Below are 13284 nucleotides of genomic sequence, written 5' to 3'. Positions count from 1 at the left end.
CATTCCTTCACCTTTAGTGTTAATTACTTACTGAATGGGGACATTTGGTTATATTTGTTGTGCTGAGAGAAGAGAATGTTGCGTCATGTAAAAGCTAAATGAGTACATGCATATCTTCTATAATGATAAACATGAATAATAACTCGGAAGTGTATTTTTAATTGTTGGAAAGGTACCATTGCTTAGTTGGACTAGAATTGCTGTGACAGACCCGGGACTATGACTAGACTTTAAAACATGTTGAATATCCTGGTTCGTATCCTGCCTAGGTTATATTCTGCTACCTAGCAAACCTTGGTATAAAGTGTGAATTCGGTGAAAATACATTTCTCATACTGGAGCTGCTGCCATGTGGTGGTAAGTGGTACTGCATGACTAGATGCACTTGTTTGGATTTTGCCTCCCAAAAATTAACGAGGCAAGTTAAGAAGAAATTATTTTTTGCAGAACGACAGATTTTTACCTTGTTAGCTCGGGGATTAGATCTAGCAACCTTTTGGTTACTGGCCCAATGCTCTAACCACTAGGCTACCTGCCGCCCCTAAAAACAATGATACGGATAGAGTTTAGACTCATAATGAACCATATCTTTGGATTGCTGTCATACCTTGTCCATAGACTGCTTACAGGGTAAGGAAACAAATGTGATTTTGTAATTTGGGTGTATCCCTTTAAATACGAGGTATAATACTCCCCAGAAATCTGGATCAAAAGAACGGGTAACAGTTTGGTCAAAATGCACTGCGTGCAAGACTGGCCTTCGCACCAATGTTCATGTTTATATACAGTACCAGTCAAATATTTTGTACACACCAACTCATTCAAGGGTTTTTCTTTATTTTTACTATTTTCTATATTGTAGAATAACAGTGAAGAGAAAACATACAGTTGAAGTCGTAAATTTACATACACCTTAGACAAAAACATTTAAACTCAGTTTTTTACAATTCCTGACATTTAATCCTCATAAAAATTCCCTGTCTTAGGTCAGTTAGGATCACCACTTTATTTTAAGAATGTGAAATGTCAGAATAATAGTAGAGAATTATTTATTTCAGATTCTATTTCTTTCATCACATTCCCAGTTGGACAGAAGTTTACAAACACTCAATTAGTGTTTGGTAGCATTGCCTTTAAATTGTTAAACTTGGGTCAAACGTTTCGGGTAGCCTTCCACAAGCTTCCCACAATAAGTTGGGTGAATTTTGGCCCATTCCTCCTGATAGAGCTGGAACTGAGTCAGGTTTGTAGGCCTCCTTGCTCAAACATGCTTTTTCAGTTCTGCCCACAAATGTTCTATAGGATTGAGGTCAGGGTTTTGTGATGGCCACTCCAATACCTTGACTTTGTTGTCCTTAAGACATTTTGCCACAACTTTGTAAATATGCTTGTGGTCATTGTCCATTTGGAAGACCCATTTGTGACCAAGCTTTAACTTCCTGACTGATGTCTTGAGATGTTGCTTCAATATATACACAGAATTTTCCTCCTCATGACGCCATCTGTTTTGTGAAGTGCACCAGTCCCTCCTGCAGCAAAGCACCCCCACAACATGATGCTGCCACCCCCGTGCTTTACGTTTGGGATGGTGTTCTTCGGCTCCACAAGCATCTCCCTTTTTCCTCCAAACATAACGATGGTCATTATGGCCAAACAGTTCTATTTTTATTTCATCAGACCAGAGAACATTTCTCCAAAAAGTACGATCTTTGTCCCCATGTGCAGTTGCAAACCATAGCCTGGCTTTTTTTATGGTGGTTTTGAAGCAGTGGCTTCTTCCTTGCTGAGCGGCCTTTCAGGTTATGTCGATATAGGGCTCCATTTACTGTGGATATAGATACTTTGTACCTATTTCCTCCAGCATCTTCACAAGGTCCTTTGCTGTTGTTCTGGGATTGATTTGCACTTTTCGCACCAAAGAACGCGTCTCCTTCCTGAGCGGTATGACAGCTGCGTGGTCCCATGGTGTTTATACTCGCTTACTACTGTTTGTACAGATGAATGTGGTACCGTCAGGTATTTGGAAATTGCTCCCAAAGATGAACCAGACTTGTGAGGGTCTACAATTTTTTTCTGAGGTCCTGGCAGATTTTAATTTATTTTCCCATGATGTCAAGCAAAGAGGCACTGAGTTTCAAGGTAGGCCTTGAAATACATCCACAGGTACACCTCCAATTGACTCAAATCATGTCAATTAGCCTATCTGAAGGTTCTAAAGCCATGACATAATTTTCGGGAATTTTCCAAGCTGTTTAAAGGCACAGTCAACTTAGTGCATGTAAACTTCTGACCCACTGGAATTGTGATACAGTGAAATAATCTGTCTGTAAACAATTGTTGGAAAAATTACTTGTGTCATGCACAAAGTAGATGTCCTAACCGACTTGCCAAAACTATAGTTCGTTAACAAGAAATTTGTGGAGTGGTTGAAAAATGAGTTTTAATGACTCCAACCTAAGTGTATTTAAACTTCTGACTTCAACGGTATATATATATATATATATATATATATATATATATATATATATATATATATATATACACACACAGTGGGGCAAAAAAGTATTTAGTCAGCCACCAATTGTGCAAGTTCTCCCATTTAAAAATATGAGAGACGCCTGTAATTTTCATCATAGGTACACTTCAACTATGACAGACAAAATGAGAAGAAAAAATATCCAGAAAATCACATTGTATTTGCAAATTATGGTGGAAAATAAGTATTTGGTCATATATAAAAAAGTGTAGGTCAAATAGCCCTTGCAGAGCTTGGAGGTGAGTTTTGAATCATCGTCCTGTTGAAAAACTGATGATAGTCCCACTAAGTGCAAACCAGATGGTTTTGCTACAGAATGCTGTGGTAGCCATGCTGGTGAAGTGTGCCTTGAATTCTAAATACATCACTGTCAGTGTCACCAGCAATGGACCATCACACCTCCTCCATGCTTCAGGGTGGGAACCACACATGCGAAGATCATACTCTGCGTCTCACAAAGACACGTTGGTTGGATCCAAAAATCTCCCATTTGGACTCATCAAACCAAAGGACAGATTTCCACCATTCTAATGTCCATTGCTCATGGTTCTTGTCCCAAGCAAGTCTCTTCTTATTATTGGTGTCCTTTAGTAGTGGTTTCTTTGCAGAAAGTTGACCATGAAGGCCTGATTCATGCAGTCTCCTTTGAACAGTTGATGTTGAGATGTGTCTGTGTTCCCCATGAGAGCCAGTTTCATCATAGCACTTGATGGTCCTTGCGACTACATTTGAAGAAACTTTCAAAGTTATTGAAATGTTCCGTATTGACTGACCTTCATGTCTTAAAGTAATGATGGACTGTCGTTTCATTTTGCCTATTTGAGCTGTTCTTGCCATATGGACTTGGTCTTTTACCAAATAGGGCACCCCTACCTTGTCACAACACAATTGATTGTCTCAAACCCATTATGAAGGAAAGGAATTCAACAAATTAGGTTTTAACAAGTCACACCTGTTAATTGAAATGCATTCCAGGTGACTACCTCATGAAACTGGTTGAGAGAATACCAAGAGTGTGCAAAGCTGTCAAAGGCGAAGGGTGGCTACTAGAATCTCAAATATAAGATATATTTTGATTTGTTTAACACTTTTTTGGTGACTACATGATTCCATGTGTTATTTCATAGTTTTGATGTTTTCACTATTATTCTACAATGTAGAAAATAGTAAAAAAAATAAAGAAAAACCATTGAATGATGTGTCCAAACTTTTGACTGGTACTGTACATTGGATGCAAGAGTTTCACTCGTGACAAACATAAAATAATCAACAAGGGTGCTTTCTGTCACTCTACACCTGAAATTGTATGGGGAGTATTTCAGAAATGTATTCTGATAGCTGTAACAGAAATCTCCAAAATAATGTGAATTAATACATCTATTTGTAGACACTAGAGTGCCCTGGAAATTAAACATTATACCCTCATGTCATCAGCTGGAGTTGAAAGTATGCCACACTTCTGTCAGAGCTCCCCCAAACAGCTGTGTATGTTTGAGATATGATTCCCCCTCCTTTACCTCTATTTACCCTTTTCTCTAATAAAGAACAGGGGAAAACTTGCAAAAATGCAAACATTTAGTAAAACTGTCCTATTGTGCCCTGTTTTGTTGACATATTGTGCAGTAGTTCTGTATTTTTATTTAACTAGGCAAGTCCGTTCAGAACAGATTCTTATTTACAATGACAGCCTAGGAACAGTGGGTTAATTTAACTGCCTTGTTTAGGGGCAGAACGACAGATTTGTACCTTGTCAGCTCAGGAATTCGATCAAGCAACCTTTCGGTTACTCCAACGCTCTAACCACTTGGCTACCTGAGGAGGATTACCTGTGATTGACTGACTGGGACCAGGATGAGAGGTTCCGTTTTTTTTTTACTATTTCCATTAGATTATGGCTGGCTGGAGCCTGAAAGCATAATGATCATTATAGGATGAGTTGGCTTGATACAAAGATGTCATTGGTTTGATCAGTAAACTCAGTTACGAGCTATCAGTTATAGTGTGACACCCCCCCCCCCCTCCCATTGCCACAAATTGGCCAATGGGAGTTGGGAGGCAGAGTTGTCCTCTTGGCCGCCATTAAAGAATTCAATCCTTGAATTCAAATGGCAACCTGCAGGACCCGAGAATCAGTAAACGCAAATGCTTACCCTTACTGGACATTTACATAATGATGTCAGTATTTTAGTGAAAGTTTTGATAGTTTTATCGGATTCCGGCGACTATGGGGAATATAAGGGTGGTGTTTGCTAACTGTTTTATTTAGTCTGACTTGGCTATGTTAGCTAGATCGCTTAACTCGGGGAGGGGAGCGTTTCTTTGCTCTGAACTTGTTTTAGATTACATCACTTCATGGTGAGGCTGTGGTATGGTTCGTGTAGATATTTTAGTTAACGTATTATGAAGTAAAGTAAGAAAACGGACTCTTAAGTGGGGGTTGATGAATTTGTTAGCGTAGAAAGCTAACTAGCTAGTTGTGCTAGCTGGCTATTAAGACAGCGAGACTGTTTAGCAAGCAAGAAGCTAGCATAGTGGCTAGGCATCAACCGGTTGTATAAATAACTAGCAAGTTAGCATCTTAGTTTTCTGGGTTAGTTGACTAAATACTCAATATCCAGATCAAATAACTTAGCTGAATATTGCTCTTCTCGGTAACTGAGACGATGGATTGTTCAACCACGCTGTGAGGATGAGTTCATGTTTTGTACCAAACGGGGCCAGTTTAGAGGACTGCCACTCCAACCTATTTTGCCTGGTGAGTGATTAAACTATGTTGGCATGCTAACGATAGCTAGCTCAAACTGAGGCCATAAAGCCATTTTGGCTAGGCAGACAGCAAGCTAAACCGCTTGACTGCAGCTGACTGGAGGCGTCAAGGCCTGTTCTAGATGACTGTCTAATGCCAATTTTGCAAGTGACTTAACTGTAGTAAGCTAACATTAATACTTTGTTGATACGATGTTAGTTTATAGCAATTGAAGTACACCAGATTCAACTATAAACATTCTTACTTAGCTAGCTATCATTTCGCTAGCTAGCTAATGTTGGCTAACTGGCATGCAATGTTCAGGTTATTTTGTGAGGTTGTCTGTCATTGTGAGATGTTAATGATTCTTCTTCACCTCATTACCATTAGCTATATATTTGATTTCAATTTCTTCTATCCAACTAACTATTTCTTAGAAACTAGTCATAGTGTACATTAGCGTTTGTTTACAACTTGATGCTTGGTTAGTTAGTTATGGCTAACTTTTTAGGCCAACAATATGAGTCAGCCTATGACTAGGTCTACAGTATTGTTTTCTTCAGTGAGCATTCCTATCACCAGTGCTGTCAACTACAACTCATGAAGCTAGTGAGTTGCACACTTCCTCATTGTAGTGTTATGTGGTACTCCCTTATGGATAGAACTTTCAACAGGGTACTAAGACAAGTGTACCTTATATCAACTATAGGCCAATAGTTTTAGTGATCCTGAAACTGTATATTTTATTAAAACTAGGATATAAGAAATGTCTTGTCATATTTTGAATTGATTCTATATTCTTGTTCTAGAAAATGTTGCATAGCATTCGAAGCTATTCTATATTGAATATTCTAGGTAATAACCATTGGCACTAAATACTTAGAAATGGGTTTCCCACCCTTTGAACCCTAAAGACTAATGATTTGGAAGGGTAGGTTGCACACAAAGGAACAACTGCATCCTTTACATTTTGTATTTGGAGGTACTTCACACTGGTTAGATAAAGCAGCTGTTAAAGTTGTCCCAGGATTTAGGCTACTACTGCACTGCTTTACATTCAGTCGGCTTGCCTCTTGTCTCTGGGCCAATCCCAAATGGGCCCTACGTACTTTCGGAGATCTGCAAGGAATATGGTGAAACTTCCATCGAGCCTATCAGAGGGCAAGGTAGAGCGATTACCATATTAGTTGCATTTGTAGAGATCTGAGAGGATTTCACAAGTGCATAGGTTCTAGTGTCCATTTGGGATTGAATCTCTGTCTCAGCTCTCTCTTTTCTCACCCCATCCCCCAGGCTGACCTGACTGGGATAAAATGGCGACGTTTTGTGTGGCAGGGGCCCACCTCCTCGCCCATCCTCTTTCCCGTGACAGAGGAAGACCCCATCCTGTGCAGCTTCAGCCGGTGCCTGTCGGCCGATGTGCTAAGCGTGTGGCGGAGGCACCACACCCCGGGCCGCCGTGAGCTCTGGCTCTTCTGGTGGGGGGACGACCCCAGCTTCGCCGAACTCATCCACCACGATCTGTCAAGTAAGGGCAAGCCTCTGCTACGGGAAGGTTATGTTTGTAGCTCACATGGCGTTGGAGTTAGGATAGACTCTGACTTTTGGAGAGAGGCTGCCAGAGTCATGCAAGGCACTGCTCAGATGAATTGTCCAGTAGTCCACAGCCTGATGCACTTCAATGACTACCTGCATCTTTCACTACCAAAAGATGCAAGTAGTTTACATGTCGGGCCTACAGTTTTAATTTCTACTTGTTGTTGGGGGGGGGTTTACACACCATGATACTGGTCAGCTGAAAGCCTAAATCATAATATCTCCCATCTGCTTTTTCATTGGAGTCGCAGCTCCTGTTACAGTAGTTAGCTTCCTACAGGGTGAAGCTAAGTTGCTGCCTGGTGGCTAGATCTTATAGTCCTTGCCACTGATAAAACAAAGTGAACATTTTTGTTTAGTATCTATCCTACACTAGTCAGGTGAAATTACCTTTTGTATCCCCACCACCCGTCAAACTGTTGCAACAGTTCATTGTGAAAGCTTAAAGGGAAACTGCACTCAAATAATCTTTTGGATATAATGCATCATGATTGTGTGGGTGGTGACACTTTGCTTCTTGAATGTCCATGAAAGCTACACAGTTTGACTGCTGTTTTAGTGGATTTTTCCTTTAACATATTATTTCCATAGTTGCATAATGTGTTGAGTTTCATCGTAAACATTGGCAGATAGTCAAAAATTCCTATCCAATCTTGTTTGAACCCATAACAAACGGCAACACCACCAATCCTTTAGTTCTTGTTTACAGTTTAAAGCAGCTATTTGACTGTCTTTGCTCTCTCCCTGGCTCAGGTGAAGAGGAAGGCGAGTGGGAGAGCGGGTTGTCCTACGAGTGCCGCACACTCCTGTTCAAAGCTGTACACAACCTGCTGGAGCGTTGCCTCATGAACCGCAGCTTTGTCCGTATTGGCAAGTGGTTTGTCAAGCCCTACGAGAAGGATGAGAAGCCCATCAGTAAGAGGTAAGAGTCCCCATATTAACCCTCTTCTGTAACCAGTGTATTGATATCTTCATCAGTTTTGCGGAGTGCTCTGGTAACTTTCTAATACATTTCTACAGCAGTTCAACCAGGCATCCTGATCCAGTGTAATTCCTTATTGGTTTTAGTAATGTATTGCACTGGATTAAAAACATCTGCCAAGAATAGTAAATTGGTTGGCCACAAATGTAGGTTTATAGTAAATTGAGTGAATGCCAATGGAAGGTGTTAATGACGTGCATTAATGTCTTGTGTGAAATTCGGCCATTTCTGACATGCTGAACACACCACTCGTGTTACAAAATAAATGTACACGTTATTTGACTATTTCATCCAAACTGCTCGCGTCATTGACTATCTCCATTGCCAGGCTCTAAAATATAACTTTGTTCTATTTTGACGTGCTGCAAGGCCCGCTTCTCCATTCTCCTCATTGGTTTTTTGGATCATATACCCATGTGGGTGATATGTGGGTGATTGAAAGATGAAATGCGGTCCACAGTCCAGTTGGTGGTGGTAATGCACCTTATATGGCGGTTGGCAACCAAAGGAGGAGCGAGAACTAGAAACTAACTAGGTTTAACCTTTTATCTTTGGAATAATTGTCGGAGTAGAGGACCTTGTACGTTTCATGTAAAATAACCCAATGTTTATATCCCAGGACAAATTAGCTAGCAACACCAAGCTAGCTAGCTGAATTGCAATGAATGTTTCATGTGTTTCAACCTGTCCCCAAATGAGTATAGTTGGTTCAGGGTTCGTTTTGATATTTCAACCTGCGTGTCCTGATCGCGTCTGGTGTGGATGGACAAAATCAACATTTGTGCGATGGCGGACCCACGCGCATGCCTGATCTTGTCAGCATGTGAATGTGATAGTTTTCCTTTTACTTGATGTTCGGGCATGTGCTTTGTAACACACAGGCCATAGAAATGTACACACTTTGTCAGTGACTCCCTATCTGATGCTTTTGTCTCTTATGATTTATTCTTGAAATAAACCCTGAGGTTCGTTGGATTGATGGATTCATTGAAATCCCCCTAGGACACTTGGCTCTTCAAAGGCAGCATATGTTTAGTAGCCATTCACACTTCAGTATCCTTTTCTGTTAATAGCTCTGCTGGATTACTTCTTGGATGTCTGGAGAGTTTCCTGTTGTCCGTAGATAGTATTTTAGTGGGGGCAGGTGAATGTATGCTTGTTCACGTGAGTCAGCTCTGCACAGATTCTTGATCTATAAATTACCTCAGATTCCAGACAACTACTACACTGCCATTAGATAATTTGGGAACATTAGGGAATCTGTGTGGTGCCTTTTCTCAGGCTGAACAAGCAGCAGGTAGTTATTTTCTGCTGCTGTGAGTAGACATGCATACTGTATTAATTTTTGCCCTGTTATGCGTCTGCATGCTTTAGTTTTCTTGGCGGCTAGGCTGACCAAACGAGTGTGCTCGCATAAGCCTTTAAAAGACCTTAGCTTGAAAAACAAGAAAAAAGCACCAATAGTACTGTTTGTAAATTTGAGATGCCGTAGCAAGTATACACTTCCTCAAAATAGTCAGATTTATTCGAATAAATCTGTCATTCATTCTGAGGTTTTTGCAGAGAAGATCTTAGTTGAGCAATTTTACATCTAAGATGTTTGGTGCAGTATTTCTCAATGAATAAAATGTGAGGGAAAACAAACAAATACTTAATTGAACAATCCCTACTGTTGACCAAACCTAGATGAAGGGGCATAGACATTGGCTTTCGTCCTACATTTTTTTTGCCTTAACAGCTTATGTAGTCATAATATATGCAAGAACTCTTCGGCTGGGAAGCATGCAGGCGCCTTTAAGTGGAATGACATCACAGTTTTGGCTTCCCCCTGCACTCAAATGGGGCCTGGGGGAATCCTGGAGAGCCCTAATGGGCTAATTTGAGCCCTGCCTATTTCGCCTGCCCTGCTAATTCAAGCAGTGCATGATCACTGGGGTGTTAAGCTGTCATGGTGAGTTTACGGGTGTGAAGTGTGTGAGAATTGGCCACAATGTTCAGGATGAAGACCTTTACAAGTGGGTGTTGAAGAAGAGCAGTGCCTCCTTGGACTTGGGGCGGCAGGGTAGCCCAGTGGTTAGAGCGTTGGACTAGTAAGCGAAAGGTTGCAAGTTCGAATCCCCGACCTACAAATCTGTCGTTCTGCCCCTGAACAGGCAGTTAACCCAGTGTTCCTAGGCTGTCATTGAAAATAAGAATTTGTTCTGAACTGACTTGTCTAGTAAAATAAAGGTAAAATAAAAAAAATGGTGAAAATGAGTTGGTGTGTGAGTGAGATTCAGCGGTCTCACTGTCACCTGTACTCTGTCTGGTCTTTGGAAAAATGCTGAGTCTGCATTGTGGTTTTACACAAACCTTGTCAATGGGAACTATTTTGGTGTGTTTAGCCCGCTTGGCTGGGCAGCACTAGTGAGGAAATAAAGCCTTGTTTCAACATTTCAATTGTATAATAGTCTATTTTTTTTAACTAGGTGATCACATTTTGGTCTATAGGTGTCTTGGAGGATCACTTTTAATTGTAACTAAAATAATCTTTCTGCTGTCCATGCTGGTTGAAGGCCAGGCCTCAATGACCATTTTCCTCAGTGTGTGTGACCTGGAAGTAGGTTTTAATGGCATATAAGACAGTATGTGAGTAGAGCGGAGCGTGCCAAGGAACGCTCTTTTCACCAGCTCAGGGCATGCCCGCCCCAGCATGCATTTGTAGTCTACTTGTGTGCTGCTATATCCCCTTGCTTTAGCTACTGTCTTGGAGTTAGCTAAATATTTTCATAAAGAAACCAATAAAGCACACAAGTGCTAAATCAGGGTGTCTTACAAAGATGAGTACCAAGGGAGCGAGTGTGGTGATTGTAGTGTCCACAACTAAATAATCATTGTGGAATCTGAAGACACATATCCCAAAAGCAAGATACTTATTCAGTGCACATGCTAAAATAAAGGAATGTGGTTGGTAGATAACTGAGTCCATAGCTAAGTGTTTCATTGTAAAAAAAGTATTTATAAACTAAAAATCAGATCTCTTAAAAGTTTCCATTTCCGTTGTATTATTTATAGAATAGGCCGTAATTGATTTTGGCCCAATAGGCCTTGCATATTCCCCCATTCAAGGAGCTTTCTGTTTTGATTGTGTTATTTTGCCTAAAAACCTTTTTGGGCCTACCATTTATTTTTATTTTTTTACTCTGCATCTCTGCACAGCCCAAGTCTGTACGAGAGTTGCAGCGATGGGACAAGACTGTAAATACCAATTGGATATCATGAAAAAAGGGGTTGTGTAATTTGTTTTTAATTCTAAGTAAGCCCCAGCTTAATTTATAGACTAATGAATTAATAGAAAATGTTTAGATGCCAAGGGTTTATTTCCCTACCAGCTTATTGTGTTTCACTCGCAATGCTTCACAATGTATTTCTTTGTAGGCTATAGCCTTGGAATAATGTACCCTACCAACATATTTTATTTAAATTCCTTCTTCCTGCTGCTGACAAGTTTAGTGTTTTAATATGGCATGTAGCCTATTTGAAATTGTTTGCTGCTTATATTGACTGTTTCATGTTTATTCAAGTACTTTTCATTCAAATCCATATGGTTTGGTTTCAATACTTAAAAACCAATTGATAGGTCCAGGTAGTCACAAAAATAGATGGGTGTTGGTTAAATTGTGATTTTAAAGAACAGAGAGCATTTGGGGAAGCAGTTTTCTTTTCTTGTGGGCATGTCTTAGTGGAGCGCCCTCATCGGGATTTCCAGCTGCTTTCTCTCTAGTGAAGACATGGACCTGTCGCTCTAGGAACAGACCAATAGCCTGTCATCAGTTGTATTTCTGGGATGTTGAGACTATTATCCTTCCAGCAAAGTACTGGAGCTGCTATCTATGTAACACAGACTGTAAAAGTTTTGATTGTCAAGATTAGTTTGACAACCCTGTCTTGTGCCTTCTCATGCCAACATTCCCACCTTTGATTCAACCTAATAGAAAATCAAATCTTTTGTTAAGATTTAACTGGAAAACGGGGAAACGGGGATTTTTCGGCCATTGTAATCCTTGGGCGGGCCGCCAAAGCGTCCAAACGGTGTAATTTTTAAAAAATATTTCACTTTTGGATGGACAAATACTTTCGGTGTGAACTTAAAACCACATTAAGTATGTTGAAAAGAGAGACCTACTTTTTGTAATAATGTATTTGTTAGTTTTCAATCACCAACATAAAATCTAGACAGGGAGAATTGAAAATCCCTCAAATAATTAATTCAGCAGTTTTGATTTTGTTTGTGCATTAGCCATGGCAAAATGCATACAATGGCAGGAAATTAACTTTAAAACTATAACATTCTCTACTCCATGGCAGAATATGTAGAAAATATTTTTTTTGTAGCAAATTTCATGATCTCCACTCCATGGTGAAAATTGCAGGAGATTGGCTTAAAAATGCCTACACAGCCGAGATGGTGGTGTAGAGATTCGGCAGTGCCGCACCCATTGCCACGCCACACCCACCACCTACGCTCCTTTTTGATCCAGAAGAAAACCCTGGATGTCGTTTTTTGTATTTTTTTTATCTGTACATTTACTGTTGTTAACTGTTCAGTGCACGTATAACATGAGTGAGCCTGAGGCAGAAAGAAAGATGGCACCGATTTGTAATAAACCAGTGTATCCTGACTTGCTCCGTTTGTCAAGAAATCATGCAAGAAGATCTTTACTCTGTATACAGCAGCAAATCTTTGTTTGCCTTTCAGTTTCATTTCCAGCCCAAACCCTGCTTACAGCCTCATATGACTGTAGATTGTTTTGGTATAGTTTTTTTTTCTTTCATGTCTGAAGTATCCTGTCAGGTCAAGGACAACATACCCCCCTGTTCAAACCTTTTAATTGTTTTCTTTTGCATTTAGGAAACCTGTAACAGTGAATCCAAATGAGAATAAGTCATTTTGCTTTCTGCATCTGATAAGACATTGAATCTTATGTTTCACTCGGATTGCTTCTCTAAGGAATGTCTTACCAATATTTCCAGGTGGATCTGAGACTGACCGTGTTTTTCCATCCCTTCTGCAGTGAACACCTGTCGTGTGCGTTCACCTTCTTCCTGCACGGGGACAGTAATGTGTGCACGAGTGTAGAGATTGCCCAGCACCAGTCTGTCCAGCGACTGAGTGAAGAGCACCTGAGCTTGGCACAGCAGAATGCCAGCCCCCTGCAAGGTGGGTCTAACCAGCCATGGCCTATTGAGACAACAGTTAAGCTACCTGTCATTGGTTAGATACTGTGATTTTTATTGTATTTTTTTGTCAAAGGCAATGCCGCTGCAGTAGTATTTATAATTCAAGCATAGTCTTGCCTGCTGTCATAATTCATTTATCTCTAGTCATGACTCTATTCTGACCTGTGCTGACCTCACACTTCATATCCCCTCTCTCCTTTCCAG

General features: G+C 40.4%; 1 pseudogene; it reads left to right on the top strand.

Moving 5' to 3' along the window:
- The first annotated feature begins 4598 nt into the window (after positions 1-4598).
- Positions 4599-13284, top strand: part of LOC135552986 (mediator of RNA polymerase II transcription subunit 13-like) — a 29995-nt pseudogene continuing 21309 nt past the window's right edge.

Source organism: Oncorhynchus masou, chromosome 13, assembly GCF_036934945.1.
Source record: "Oncorhynchus masou masou isolate Uvic2021 chromosome 13, UVic_Omas_1.1, whole genome shotgun sequence".
Classification (NCBI taxonomy): Eukaryota; Metazoa; Chordata; class Actinopteri; order Salmoniformes; family Salmonidae; genus Oncorhynchus; species Oncorhynchus masou.
This window is presented reverse-complemented; position numbering and strand designations above follow the sequence as displayed.